This window comes from Oncorhynchus gorbuscha, linkage group LG10 (genome assembly GCF_021184085.1).
Source record: "Oncorhynchus gorbuscha isolate QuinsamMale2020 ecotype Even-year linkage group LG10, OgorEven_v1.0, whole genome shotgun sequence".
Lineage (NCBI taxonomy): Eukaryota > Metazoa > Chordata > Actinopteri > Salmoniformes > Salmonidae > Oncorhynchus > Oncorhynchus gorbuscha.
The window spans coordinates 78,385,342-78,398,254 of record NC_060182.1 but is presented as its reverse complement, the minus strand read 5'-3'; the positions used below and the strand labels follow the sequence as shown (position 1 = coordinate 78,398,254).

Here is a 12,913-nt window from a genome sequence, read left to right as displayed (position 1 = left end):
TATGTATGTACTTTATGTATGTATGTATGTATGTACTGTATGTACTGTAATTATGTATGTACTGTATGTACTGTATGTACTGTATGTACTGTATGTATGTACTGTATGTACTGTATGTACTGTATGTATGTATGTATGTATGTATGTATGTATGTATGTATGTATGTATGTATGTATGTATGTATGTATGTATGTATGTACTGTTTGTATGTATGTATGTATGTACTTTATGTATGTATGTATGTATGTATGTACTGTTTGTATGTATGTATGTATGTATGTATGTATGTATGTATGTATGTATGTATGTATGTATGTATGTATGTATGTATGTATGTATGTATGTATGTACTGTATGTACTGTATGTATGTATGTATGTATGTATGTATGTATGTATGTATGTATGTATGTATGTATGTATGTATGTATGTATGTATGTATGTATGTATGTATGTATGTACTGTATGTACTGTTTGTATGTCTGTCCCTCTTTCTACAGTCTGATTCATACTGTTTGCTTTGTTGAAGGATTGACATAAGCTCTCTCGGCCTCTCCCTCACCCTGTCTTCTCCTACTGTCTCTCTGTCTACGATTCAAAATATCTTCCTCGGACTTTGCTCTCACTCCAATCTCTCTCTCTCTTTTCCCTGCTCTCTCTCTCTTTCCCCGCTCTCTCTCTCTTTTTTCCCCGCTCTCTCTCTCTCTCTCTCTCTCTCTCTCTCTCTCTCTCTCTCTCTCTCTCTCTCTCTCTCTCTCTCTCTCTCTCTCTCTCTCTCTCACTCTCTATGCTAGGGTCTGATCCTGCACCAGCTGCAGCGTTACAGCCTGGCAGAAGATCCTTCGGGACGCGGTGCAGGTGAACTCACGGCCCACGATGTGTGGAACAGCCTGGGGGAAGTGCTGCAGGCTCAGGACCACGGTGGCACGGCTACAGAGTGTTTCCTCACCGCCCTGGAGCTAGAGGCCTCCAGCCCCATTTTGCCCTTCACCATCATACCACGACAACTCTGACCTGGGAGGGAGACGGACACATACGCACACACACATACACGTGCATACACCTACACATATACGTATCAACACACACACACTGTAATTACACTAGCCAGACACTGACCTACCTGGGATATATGCCCCACAAAACAAACACACGATACATTCCAGTGTCGCTTCTAGCATTCCACTTAGAATGCATGCCCAATACATTGCGTCTTTCTGAGTAGTATGCTGGTGTGGATTGAAGAACACACACATACTGTACATATATCCATCAGCCACACACAAATATAAATATATATACACTCCTCACCCACACTGACAGACCAAGCCGCTGTACCCCCCCAGGGCGAGGGTGCCAACAACCTTCCTCTTACCTACCACCTCCTGCTTCAGGCCTCTCTGCTGTACCTACATTACATTTACCTGCTTCAGGATGCTCACCTGCTGTAACAGTGCATCTAAAACTCAGGGGGGCTGGGGTGAGAGGAATTCACCAACCTATCACAGTATTCACCACCACAACCCTATGATGCCTTGCACTCAGCTCTTTCACCCCATATGATCAGACAACCACCCCTCTCCTCTTGAACCCAGTCATATGCCGAGCTAGATGAGCTGGAGAGAGGGAGGGACTGCCCAATGGACACACCCAACTGACAGAACAGAGCTCTCTATCTGGTCCAATAATGTACAATAACTGTTGTTGCCATTCCAACACCACTGTGCTGTCCCCGCCCCTTAGTCTCTGCTGTGACCACCGTATCGTATCCCACAATCCCTTGCTGAGAATATCGCCGCCCCAAGGAAGAACTAGAGGCGTAGAAAGCGGAGAGGCGCTGGTATGAGGAGGCAGCACGGCGACGCAGATGGAAGCCTGAGAGTCAGCCCCAAAAAATTATTGGGGGGGCTCACAGGGAGTATGGCTATGCCAGGTAGGAGACCTGCGCAAACTCTTACCGGGGGGCTAGAGAGACCGGGCAGGCACCGTGTTATGCTGTGGTGTGCACGGTGTCTCCAGTGCGGGTGCATAGCCCGGTGCGGTATATTTCAGCTCCGTGTATCGGCCGGGTGTCGTGGAAATTTCCTCTATTTACCAAGTCATGGGAGCAAACCACACACACACATGTTAGAGTTAGTTATAAAAGTCCATCTTTAATTATATGAGCTCTTATCACAATCCTGTGACTCTCAGATAAATTCAGTGTCTCCCCAGTGAATTCTCTGAGAGTCCCCTTACAATGCAACTGAGTTCCTTTTAATAGCAAAGACACCCATAGTCAGACAGCATAGACATAATTTATCGTTCAGCTTTGTCTCCTTTCCCAAAACCCCAGAACCATAAACCAATCCTCCAAATCAACAGACATATATCAAATTGTCATTTAGATACAACCACTCTAAATACAAACTCCTGGACAAACTCACGGATAGGAGGTTAGGCTATAGGTTAAGATAGAAACAACAATAAGAGGGAGCATATAATTATTCCAGACACTGCAACCCCTCCTTTCCCCACTGGGAAAGATAGGGAGTATAAGATATGTTTACACATGATGACACCTTGAACTCTCCCCTCTCATGTGGCCCATGCAACTTAGTCTTGACATAAATCAGATAACTGCAACCTCACCACAGAATTACACAAAAATACCATTCTGATGGGAAGTAACTTATACACATTTGATGAATATTAAACATCTTACAAATGTTACCAACATATTCTGATAATTCCACGACACGGGCTAGATTGAGTGTCGAGCCAAATGCCATGAAGCCGGCTCTACGCATCTGGTCCCCAGTGCGTCTCCTTGGGCCGGCTTACATGGCACCAGCCTTGCGCTCGGTGTCTCCGGTTCGCCTGCATAGCCCAGTGCGGGCTATTCCACCTCACCGCACTGGCAGGGCGACCGAGAGTATTCAACCAGGTAAGGTTGGGCAGGCTCGGTGCCAAGAGCTCCAGTGCGCCTGCACGGTCCGGTCTATCCAGTACCACCTCCACACCCCAGCCCTCCGGTAGCAGCTCCCCGCACCAGGCTTCCTGTGTGTGTCCTCGGTCCAGTACCACCAGTGCCAGCACCACGCATCAGGCCTACAGTGCGCCTCGCCTCTCCTGCGCTGTCGGAGTCTCCCGCCTCTCCAGCGCTGTCGGAGCCTTTCTCCTCTCCTGCGCTACCGGAGTCTCTGTCTGTTCAGCGCAGCCAGAGCTGCCAGCCTGCATGAAGCAGCCAGAGCTGTCAGTCTGCAAGAAGCAGCCAGAGCTGTCAGTCTGCAAGGAGCTGTCAGTCTGCACGGAGCTGTCAGTCTGCAAGGAGCTGTCAGTCTGCAAGGAGCTGCCAGTCTGCAAGGAGCTGCCAGTTTGCACGGAGCAACCAGATCTGCCAGTCAACCAGGCTCTTCCAGATCTGCCAGTCAGCCAGACTCTTCCAGATCTGCCAGTCAGCCAGGATCTGCCAGTCGGTCAGGATCCGCCAGTCGGCCAGGATCCGCCAGTCAGCCAGGATCTGCCAGTCAGCCAGGATCTGGTAGATTCATCAACCTGCCTGAGCTTCCTTTCACTCCTGAGCTTCCCCTCAGTCCCGAGCTGCCCCTCAGTCCCGAGCTGCCCCTCAGTCCCGATCTGCTCCTCAGTCTAGTGGGGTTCTGGGTGAGGACTACTAGGCCATGGTCGGCGGCGAGGATGGACTATCCAAAGGACGCGAGGAGGGACTAAGACAGTGGTTGAGTGGAGTCCACGTCCCGCGCCGGAGCCACCACCATGGACAGACGCCCACCCGGACCCTCCCTATTTTTTTGAGGTGCGTTCGGGAGTCTGCACCTTAGGGGGGGGGGGGTGTTCTGTCACACCCTGGTCAAAGTATTTTGTGTTTATCTTCATTTATTTGGTCAGGCCAGGGTGTGACATGGGTTTTTGTATGTGGTGTGTATGTAGTGGGATTGTAGCTTAGTGGGGTGTTCTAGGTAAGTCTATGGCTGTCTGAAGTGGTTCTCAATCAGAGGCATTGGGAACCATATTTAGGCAGCCATATTCTTTGGTTGTGTTGTGGGTGATTGTCCTTAGTGTCCTTAGTGTCTTGATGTCCTTATTATGTGTTAGTTTGCACCAGTTTAGGCTGTTTCGGTTTTCATTACGTTTATTGTTTTGTTGAGTTTGTGTTTTGATTTGCGTTACGTTGTTTTATTAAAAATGGATTGCAATCTACACGCTGCAGTTTGGTCCGACTCTCCTTCACCATTAGAAAACCGTTACAGATGGCCACTCCAATACCTTGTCTTTAAGCCATTTTGCCACAACTTTGGAAGTATGCTTGGTGTCATTGTTAATTTGGAAGACCCATTTGCGACCAAGCTTTAACTTCCTGACTGATGTCTTGAGATGTTGCTTCAATATATCCACATAATTTTCCTGCCTCATGATGCCATCTAGTTTATGAAGTGCACCAGTCCCTCCTGCAGCAAAGCACCCCCACAACATGATGCTGCCACCCCCGTGCTTCACAGTTGGGATGGTGTTCTCTGCCTCCCCCTTTTTCCTCCAAACATAATGATGGTCATTATGGCCAAGAGTTCTATTTTTGTTTCATCAGACCAGAGGACATTTCTCCAAAAGTACGATCTTTGTCCCCATGTGCAGTTGAAACCGTAGTCTGGCTTTTTTATGGCGGTTTTGGAGCAGTGGCTTCTTCCTTGCTGAGTGGCCTTTCGGGATATGCCAATATAAAACTAGTTTTACTGTCGATATAGATACTATTGTACCTGTTTCTTCCAGCATCTTCACAAGGTCCTTTGCCATTGTTCTGCGATTCATTTGCACTTTTCGCACCAAAGTACATTCATCTCCAGGAGACAGAACACATCTCCTTCCTGAGCGGTATGACGGCTGTATCATCCCATGGTGTTTATACTTGTGTACTATTGTTTGTACAGATCAATGTGGTACATTCAGGCGTTTGTAAATTTCTCCCAAGGATGAACCAGACTTGTGGAGGTCAAAAAATAATAATTCTGAGGTCTAAGCTGATTTCTTTTGATTTTCCGATGATGTCAAGCAAAGAGGCACTGAGTTTGAAGGTAGGCCTTTAAATACATCCACACTCAAATGATGTCAATTAGCCTATCAGAAGCTTCTAAAGCCACAACATAATTTTCTGGGATTTTCCAAGCTGTTTAAAGGCACAGTCAACTTCGTGTATGTAAACTTCTGACCCACTGGAATTGTGATACAGTGAATTATAAGTGAAATAATCTGTAAACAATTGTTGTAAAAATGACTTGTCATGCACAAAGTAGATGTCCTAACTGACTTGCCAACACTATTGTTGGATAACAAGAAATTTGTGGAGTGGTTAAAAAATTAGTTTTAATGACTCCAACCTAAGTGTATGTAAACTTCCGACTTCAACTGTATATATGCTTGTTTGAATGTGAGTTTGTACATTTGCATGCTTTGAAGGCTCATGGTTATTTGCTCATTATGAAAACCGGTTAAAGAATGGCACTATCACTTGAAAGATGTATATTTTATGGTGAAACTATAGTTGACATGATATCCCACACTCTGAGTGTGGGAGGAGTTACACACACGCTTGTCGTGAGGTTGTGTTCTCTTTCTTTTACTCTGCATCCCAAAGTGCAACAGTGCAAAAACGGGTGGTCCTGCTGTATGTTTGAAATGAGCTCCTCCTTGCTAAACGTCATCAGACGTGGTTATTATTTCAGTCACTGTAACCTTAGATCAGTTAGTTAGTCACAAGGTCAATAACGTGAAAGACAAAAACGGTGATTCTGAAACACTTCATGTTTTGTCTATTTCTGTTTTCTTTCTGTCCCAAGTCAGAGAAGATTAAAATCGTATTTTTTGTTTTTCACATTATCTTTGATTACAAGTGCAAATTATTATTATTGTTATTATTATTTCTGACTGGCTGAGTTATGAGATGTTTATTATTTTAGATGTTTAAATGATATTTTACAGTGAATGACGTTGCTGAGATGCAACATACATTTTCTTTGAGTAGGTTGTACTTGAAATAAAAGTGGAGAGGATGTGACTGTTTCAGTTCAGATATAGGGTCATATATACATGGTTTTAGTCTGCTGTCGAGCCTCTCTGAATGCAGGATCTACCTAGCAACTGCAATAGGAGCCTGCATGGCATGTCCCTTTGTGAATGGCCCGTATGCCACAGGCCTCTGGTTTAATATGGTCCAACCAAGGGAGCATTGAGACAGAGCCTGTCTGTCTGGACCTATAGCACACAACCCTGTATGAAACAACTGGACAAACTTTAGAATGATGTCAATAAAAAGTGATTGGAATAAATACAGTGTAATGTGATTAGGTATGTGTCAGAGACACAGGTATGTATCAGAATGCCTTGCCATTTGAAATGCACCAGAGAGCACTACACCACTCGTTTCCAGGGCTTCGGTGTTGTGCTGTGTTGCTGGAATAAGAAGACGAGGAGATATAGTGGCAGCTTTTCTGTAATCTGTTCTCTACTAGAAAGATGAGAGCTGTCTGGAGAATTCAGTCAGTCCAGAATGGGGAGTGTTAGATGATGACTGCAGGGTGAGTTTCTCCTTTCATTTCCCCTTATCTTTTCTCTTCTACTTTTTCATCTCAAGAAGAGAAGCTTCATCGCCATTCATGAATATTGGATGAGTTCCGGGTCTCTGCCTTGTTGCTGGTGTGTGTGTGTGTGTGTGTGTGTGTGTGTGTGTGTGTGTGTGTGTGTGTGTGTGTGTGTGTGTGTGTGTGTGTGTGTGTGTGTGTGTGTGTGTGTGTGTGTGTGTGTGTGTGTGTGTGTGTGTGTGTGTGTGTGTGTGTGTGTGTGTGTGTGTGTGTGTGTGTGTGTGTGTGTGTGTGTGTGAGTGTGTGTGTGCACCTTGTTCTAAGTTGTTAAAAAGAACAACAAACATTGATGAAGGCATTCCAGGAGTTCAAAACTCAAACATATTAAAAGGAGTGAGGGAGAAGAAGGGGAATCACTTCCAGAAAACAACAACAGAGGAGGAAAATAAATTAACTAGGGAGGGTTATAAAAATAAGGGCTGACAGGAGAAAGGAGGAGAGGGAGGGAAGGGGATCATTTAATGCACAACAGCCCTGCCTTGAACGAAATTAGAGTTCCCCGCCATGCTCAACTCGGCTATACGGCGCGAGCCATGTGGTAAATCTCAGGGGAATGACGGGCTGTGTTCTGTAATTGAACATTTATAGAAGTGATTGAGCAGGTTATTAAAAACATTGAAAGAGAGCGAGAGCTGTGGTGACGGTGAGCACAGCAGCGTTATTACAGCACCAAGGCCTCTGGGAGACCCCACCGCCGGGCTGTTTGCTCAAATCTGAGACGGTGACACACACATACACACACAGAGAAGTGCAACACTCCTGTCTGCCCTGAATCACCTGTGACTTCAAAACCAGTCACTTCACAGCTCAACTCACACTCTGAAATAGAATCAGTTGTCTGGCTCAAGGGGTAGCGTAGTGGTTAGAGCGTTGGACTAGTAACCGGAAGATTGTAAGTTCAAATCCCCGAGCTGAGAAGGTACAAATCTGTCATTCTGCCCCTGAACAGGCACTGTTCCTAGGCCGAATTTGTTCTTAACTGACTTGCCTAGTTAAATAAAGGTAAAATAAAAAGACAGCAGGAGCCTAAACCATAGAGACAGGACATTTTGTACCATTCATCCCAGTTTAGCACCACTGAGACTATCCTCTCCTCACAGGCTGGTCTTGCTAGGTGAGAAGAAACACCCATGTCCCTGTCTGTCACAGCAATGCTCAGTCCTCCCTCCTAATGTCCTCAACCTTTTCCCCCTCTCCCTCTTCCACATACCAGGGTTGGAAGCAGTTCAGTTCAGAGCTGGCTTGATCTCTCTCTCTTTGTCTCACTGTCTCTCATAGTTCCCTCATCAGCTGTACTCTGGCTGGTATGAGGAAGACTCACACAAGCAATTGTGGTTGAGCTGGACACTCCTGTTTTATCATCTGTTTGTTTCTCTCTAAGAAGGAAAGGAGGAACTGAGAGTAGTGACATGGTGTGCCCAGTGGCTAGTGACCTTGGGTTTAGGCTGAAGTAACAACCTAGAAACACACAGGGAAGGAGAGAGAGAGTGACAGGGAGAGGGAGAGGTTAGGGAAGAGAGAGACTGACAGAATGAGAGGCTCTGCTGCAGTTCCCACCCATAATGCTCACCACCTCCTACCCCCACAGGTCACTGCTGCTAGGGATGGGGAGTGACACTTCAATCTTACACTTCTCCTCCCCCCTGAACCCCAGACCCGCAAAACACACACTCACCCCTACTCTTCCCACAGCAGTCCAGTCCACATCACTTCTGCTTAGCTCATCTGTTTCTGTCAGCAGCCACTGTCCGCCTCCCTCCCTGCCTGCCAATCTGCTGGACCAGCGCTAATGCATAATGGCGGTCTCGTCCAGCCACACAGCCAATTACACACACTCACGCATGCACAACACACACACACACACACACACACACACACACACACACACACACACACACACACACACACACACATACACACACACACACACACACACACACACACACACACACACACACACACACACACACACACACACACACACACACACACACACACACACACACACACACACACACACACACACACACACACAGGCATGCATCTACACTCGTACTAACGCACTCAAACACATCACTCCCTCCATCGTCTGTCCCTGACCTGGTCACCTGCCAACTACCTCTATCTGAACTGCCTACCCACCAATCACAGCCCTTCCACGCTCTGCTGCATTACGTCTCAACCAATCACAGTGATTTCTTGTAGTCCTGGTGCACCACTGCTCAGTCTCGTGGGTTTGCCAGCCAATCACAGCGTTCCACACTGTGGCAGTGGCACGCGAAACAAAACCCTAGTCCAATCACATTGCTCCATGGCTACACTGTAGTGAACTGGGTTAACAGTGCACAGTGACAGGCTGCTCTACATACAAACCCGCTGGAATACGTTCATTACAGATACCTAGAAAGAGAGAAATCTGTTCCAATTACCCCGAATGGGAAATCTGTCATGAAAGACTGAGGAAATCACATTGAAATATGTCACACACAGGGCCATAGTATATCCACAGTCATAATGTACTGTATATCTCTATATATGTATCTGAATACTCTCTCATCATGTGATGTTTGTGGAATGTTAGAGCTACACATCATAGTGACTTATGGGTGTTTATGTGCACCAGTGCCTTGAGATGGTGTGCTCTGTATGTTCACCATATTGGGAATTTCCATCTGTATGTATGGAGCAACTCACCAACACCGCTCCTCCACATTGGTCCTCCTCTGTTTGCTTGTTGGTGATCTCAGAGGGCCAGGTCTGCATGGAGAGAGGGACTGGAGGAGTCTAGTATGTTTTGGCAGGGGCTGGTGCTGTGTTGGAGGTGCCAGCGGCACCCTGAGATAGGGAGTGGGCAGCTCGCGGGACTTGGCAGCTGTCTCGTGATCACGCCATGGCCGTCTGTTTCTGTTTCTACTACCCCCTCATAAACACACTAATGGTTAGATCACAGCAACAACACATCCTAGATTTGATCACACAAAAGCTAAACCTGCCCTTGACACTGACAGTAGGCTGTCTTACATCAAGAGCTTTTATCTCGTGTACGAGAAGCTACTTTCTGTTTTACGGTGATGTTCTGTGTCAAGCTGTAATAAAGACATTGAGATCCTGTCTGTCGAAACAAGTGATGTCCTTGTTAAGGTCGTCAAAGTAATTGATTTTCTGTCTGTGTGTGTGTTTACCAACAGAGAGCGTTGCCTGCAGGCTTCACTAAATTAAACATGATCAATGTCCTGACACAATTATGGAATCAATCTTCAAGCTGCTAAAATATTCCCACAGAGGCCCCCCTCTTCTACCTCTCTTTTCTCCTTTTCTCTTCTTGTTCTCTCTTCTCCTTTCTCTACTTGTTATCTTCTCCCTCTCCTTGTTCTCTCCATGTTCTCTCTTCTTGTTATCTCTTATCCCTCTCTCTACTTGTTATCTTCTCCCTCTCCTTGTTCTCTCCGTGTTCTCTCTTCTCGCTCTCTCTACTTGTTATCTTCTCCCTCTCCTTGTTCTCTCCATGTTCTCTCTTCTTGTTCTCTCTTCTCCCTCTCTCTACTTGTTATCTTCTCCCTCTTCTTGTTATCTTCTCCCTCTCTTCTTGTTCTCTTATCCCTCTCTTCTTGTTCTCTTCTCCCTCTCTTCTTGTTCTCTTCTCCCTCTCTTCTTGTTCTCTCTTCGCCCTCTCTTCTTGTTCTCTTCTCCCTCTCTTCTTGTTCTCTCTTCGCCCTCTCTTCTTGTTCTCTTCTCCCTCTCTTCTTGTTCTCTCTTCGCCCTCTCTTCTTGTTCTCTTCTCCCTCTCTTCTTGTTCTCTTCTCCCTCTCTTCTTGTTCTCTTCTCCCTCTCTTCTTGTTCTCTCTTCGCCCTCTCTTCTTGTTCTCTTCTCCCTCTCTTCTTGTTCTCTCTTCGCCCTCTCTTCTTGTTCTCTTCTCCCTCTCTTCTTGTTCTCTCTTCGCCCTCTCTTCTTGTTCTCTTCTCCCTCTCTTCTTGTTCTCTCTTCGCCCTCTCTTCTTGTTCTCTTCTCCCTCTCTTCTTGTTCTCTCTTCTCCCTCTTCTCCCTCTCTCTTCTCCCTCTCTCTTGTTCTCTCTTCTCCCTCTCCTTGTTCTCTTCTCCCTCTATCTACTTGTTATCTTCTCCCTCTCCTTGTTCTCTCAATGTTCTCTCTTCTTGTTCTCTCTTCTCCCTCTCTCTACTTGTTATATTCTCCCTCTCCTTGTTCTCTCCATGTTCTCTCTTCTCCCTCTCTCTACTTGTTATCTTCTCCCTCTTATTGTTCTCTTCTCCCTCTCTTTTTGTTCTCTTCTCCCTCTCTTCTTGTTCTCTTATCCCTCTATTCTTGTTCTCTCTTCTCCCTCTTCTCCCTCTCTCTTTTCCCTCTCTCTTGTTCTCTCTTCTCCCTCTCTTCTTGTTCTCTTCTACCTCTATTCTGTGTCTCTCTTCTCCCTCTCTCTTCTCCCTCTATTCTTGTTCTCTCTTCTCCCTCTCTCTTGTTCTCTCTTCTCCCTCTCTTCTTGTTCTCTTCTCCCTCTATTCTGTGTCTCTCTTCTCCCTCTCTCTTCTCCCTCTCTTCTTGTTCTCTCTTCTCCCTCTCTCTTGTTCTCTCTTCTCCCTCTCTTCTTGTTCTCTTCTCCCTCTATTCTGTGTCTCTCTTCTCCCTCTCTCTTCTCCCTCTCTTCTTGTTCTCTCTTCTCCCTCTCTTTTTGTTCTTTCTGCTCCCTCTTCTTGTTCTCTCTTCTCCCTCTCTTCTTGTTCTCTCTTCTCCCTCTCTTCTTGTTCTCTCTTCTCCCTCTCTCTTGTTCTTTCTTCTCCCTCTTCTTGTTCTCTCTTCTCCTTCTCTTCTTGTTCTTTCTTCTCCCTCTTCTTGTTCTCTCTTCTCCCTCTCTTCTTGTTCTCTCTTCTCCCTCTCTTCTTGTTCTTTCTTCTCCCTCTTCTTGTTCTCTCTTCTCCCTCTCTTCTTGTTCTCTCTTCTCCCTCTCTTTTTGTTCTCTTCTCCCTCTCTTCTTGTTCTCTCTTCTCCCTCTCTTCTTGTTCTCTCTTCTCCCTCTCTTCTTGTTCTTTCTTCTCCCTCTTCTTGTTCTCTCTTCTCCCTCTCTTCTTGTTCTCTCTTCTCCCTCTCTTTTTGTTCTCTTCTCCCTCTCTTCTTGTTCTCTCTTCTCCCTCTCTTCTTGTTCTCTTCTCCCTCTCTTCTTGTTCTCTTATCCCTCTATTCTTGTTCTCTCTTCTCCCTCTTCTCCCTCTCTCTTTTCCCTCTCTCTACTTGTTATCTTCTCCCTCTCCTTGTTCTCTCCATGTTCTCTCTTCTCCCTCTCTCTACTTGTTATCTTCTCCTCTTATTGTTCTCTTCTCCCTCTCTTTTTGTTCTCTTCTCCCTCTCTTCTTGTTCTCTTATCCCTCTATTCTTGTTCTCTCTTCTCCTCTTCTCCTCTCTCTTTTCCCTCTCTCTTGTTCTCTCTTCTCCCTCTCTTCTTGTTCTCTTCTACCTCTATTCTGTGTCTCTCTTCTCCCTCTCTCTTCTCCCTCTATTCTTGTTCTCTCTTCTCCTCTCTCTTGTTCTCTCTTCTCCCTCTCTTCTTGTTCTCTTCTCCTCTATTCTGTGTCTCTCTTCTCCTCTCTCTTCTCCCTCTCTTCTTGTTCTCTCTTCTCCCTCTCTCTTGTTCTCTCTTCTCCCTCTCTTGTTCTCTTCTCCCTCTATTCTGTGTCTCTCTTCTCCCTCTCTCTTCTCCTCTCTTCTTGTTCTCTCTTCTCCTCTCTTTTGTTCTTTCTGCTCCCTCTTCTTGTTCTCTCTTCTCCCTCTCTTCTTGTTCTCTCTTCTCCTCTCTTCTTGTTCTCTCTTCTCCCTCTCTTGTTCTTTCTTCTCCCTCTTCTCTTGTTCTCTCTTCTCCTTCTCTTCTTGTTCTTTCTTCTCCCTCTTCTTGTTCTCTCTTCTCCTCTCTTCTTGTTCTCTCTTCTCCTCTCTTCTTGTTCTTTCTTCTCCCTCTTCTTGTTCTCTCTTCTCCCTCTCTTCTTGTTCTCTCTTCTCCCTCTCTTTTTGTTCTCTTCTCCTCTTCTTGTTCTCTCTTCTCCTCTCTTCTTGTTCTCTCTTCTCCCTCTCTTCTTGTTCTTTCTTCTCCCCTCTTCTTGTTCTCTCTTCTCCCTCTCTTCTTGTTCTCTCTTCTCCCTCTTTTTGTTCTCTTCTCCCTCTCTTCTTGTTCTCTCTTCTCCCTCTCTTCTTGTTCTCTTCTCCCTCTCTTCTTGTTCTCTTATCCCTCTATTCTTGTTCTCTCTTCTCCCTCTTCTCCCTCTCTCTTCTCCCTCT

General features: G+C 45.9%; 1 pseudogene; it reads left to right on the top strand.

Annotated features, from left to right (window-relative positions):
• Positions 1–1,363, top strand: part of LOC124046951 — a 128,342-nt pseudogene extending 126,979 nt beyond the window's left edge.
• Positions 1,364–12,913: the final 11,550 nt, after the last annotated feature.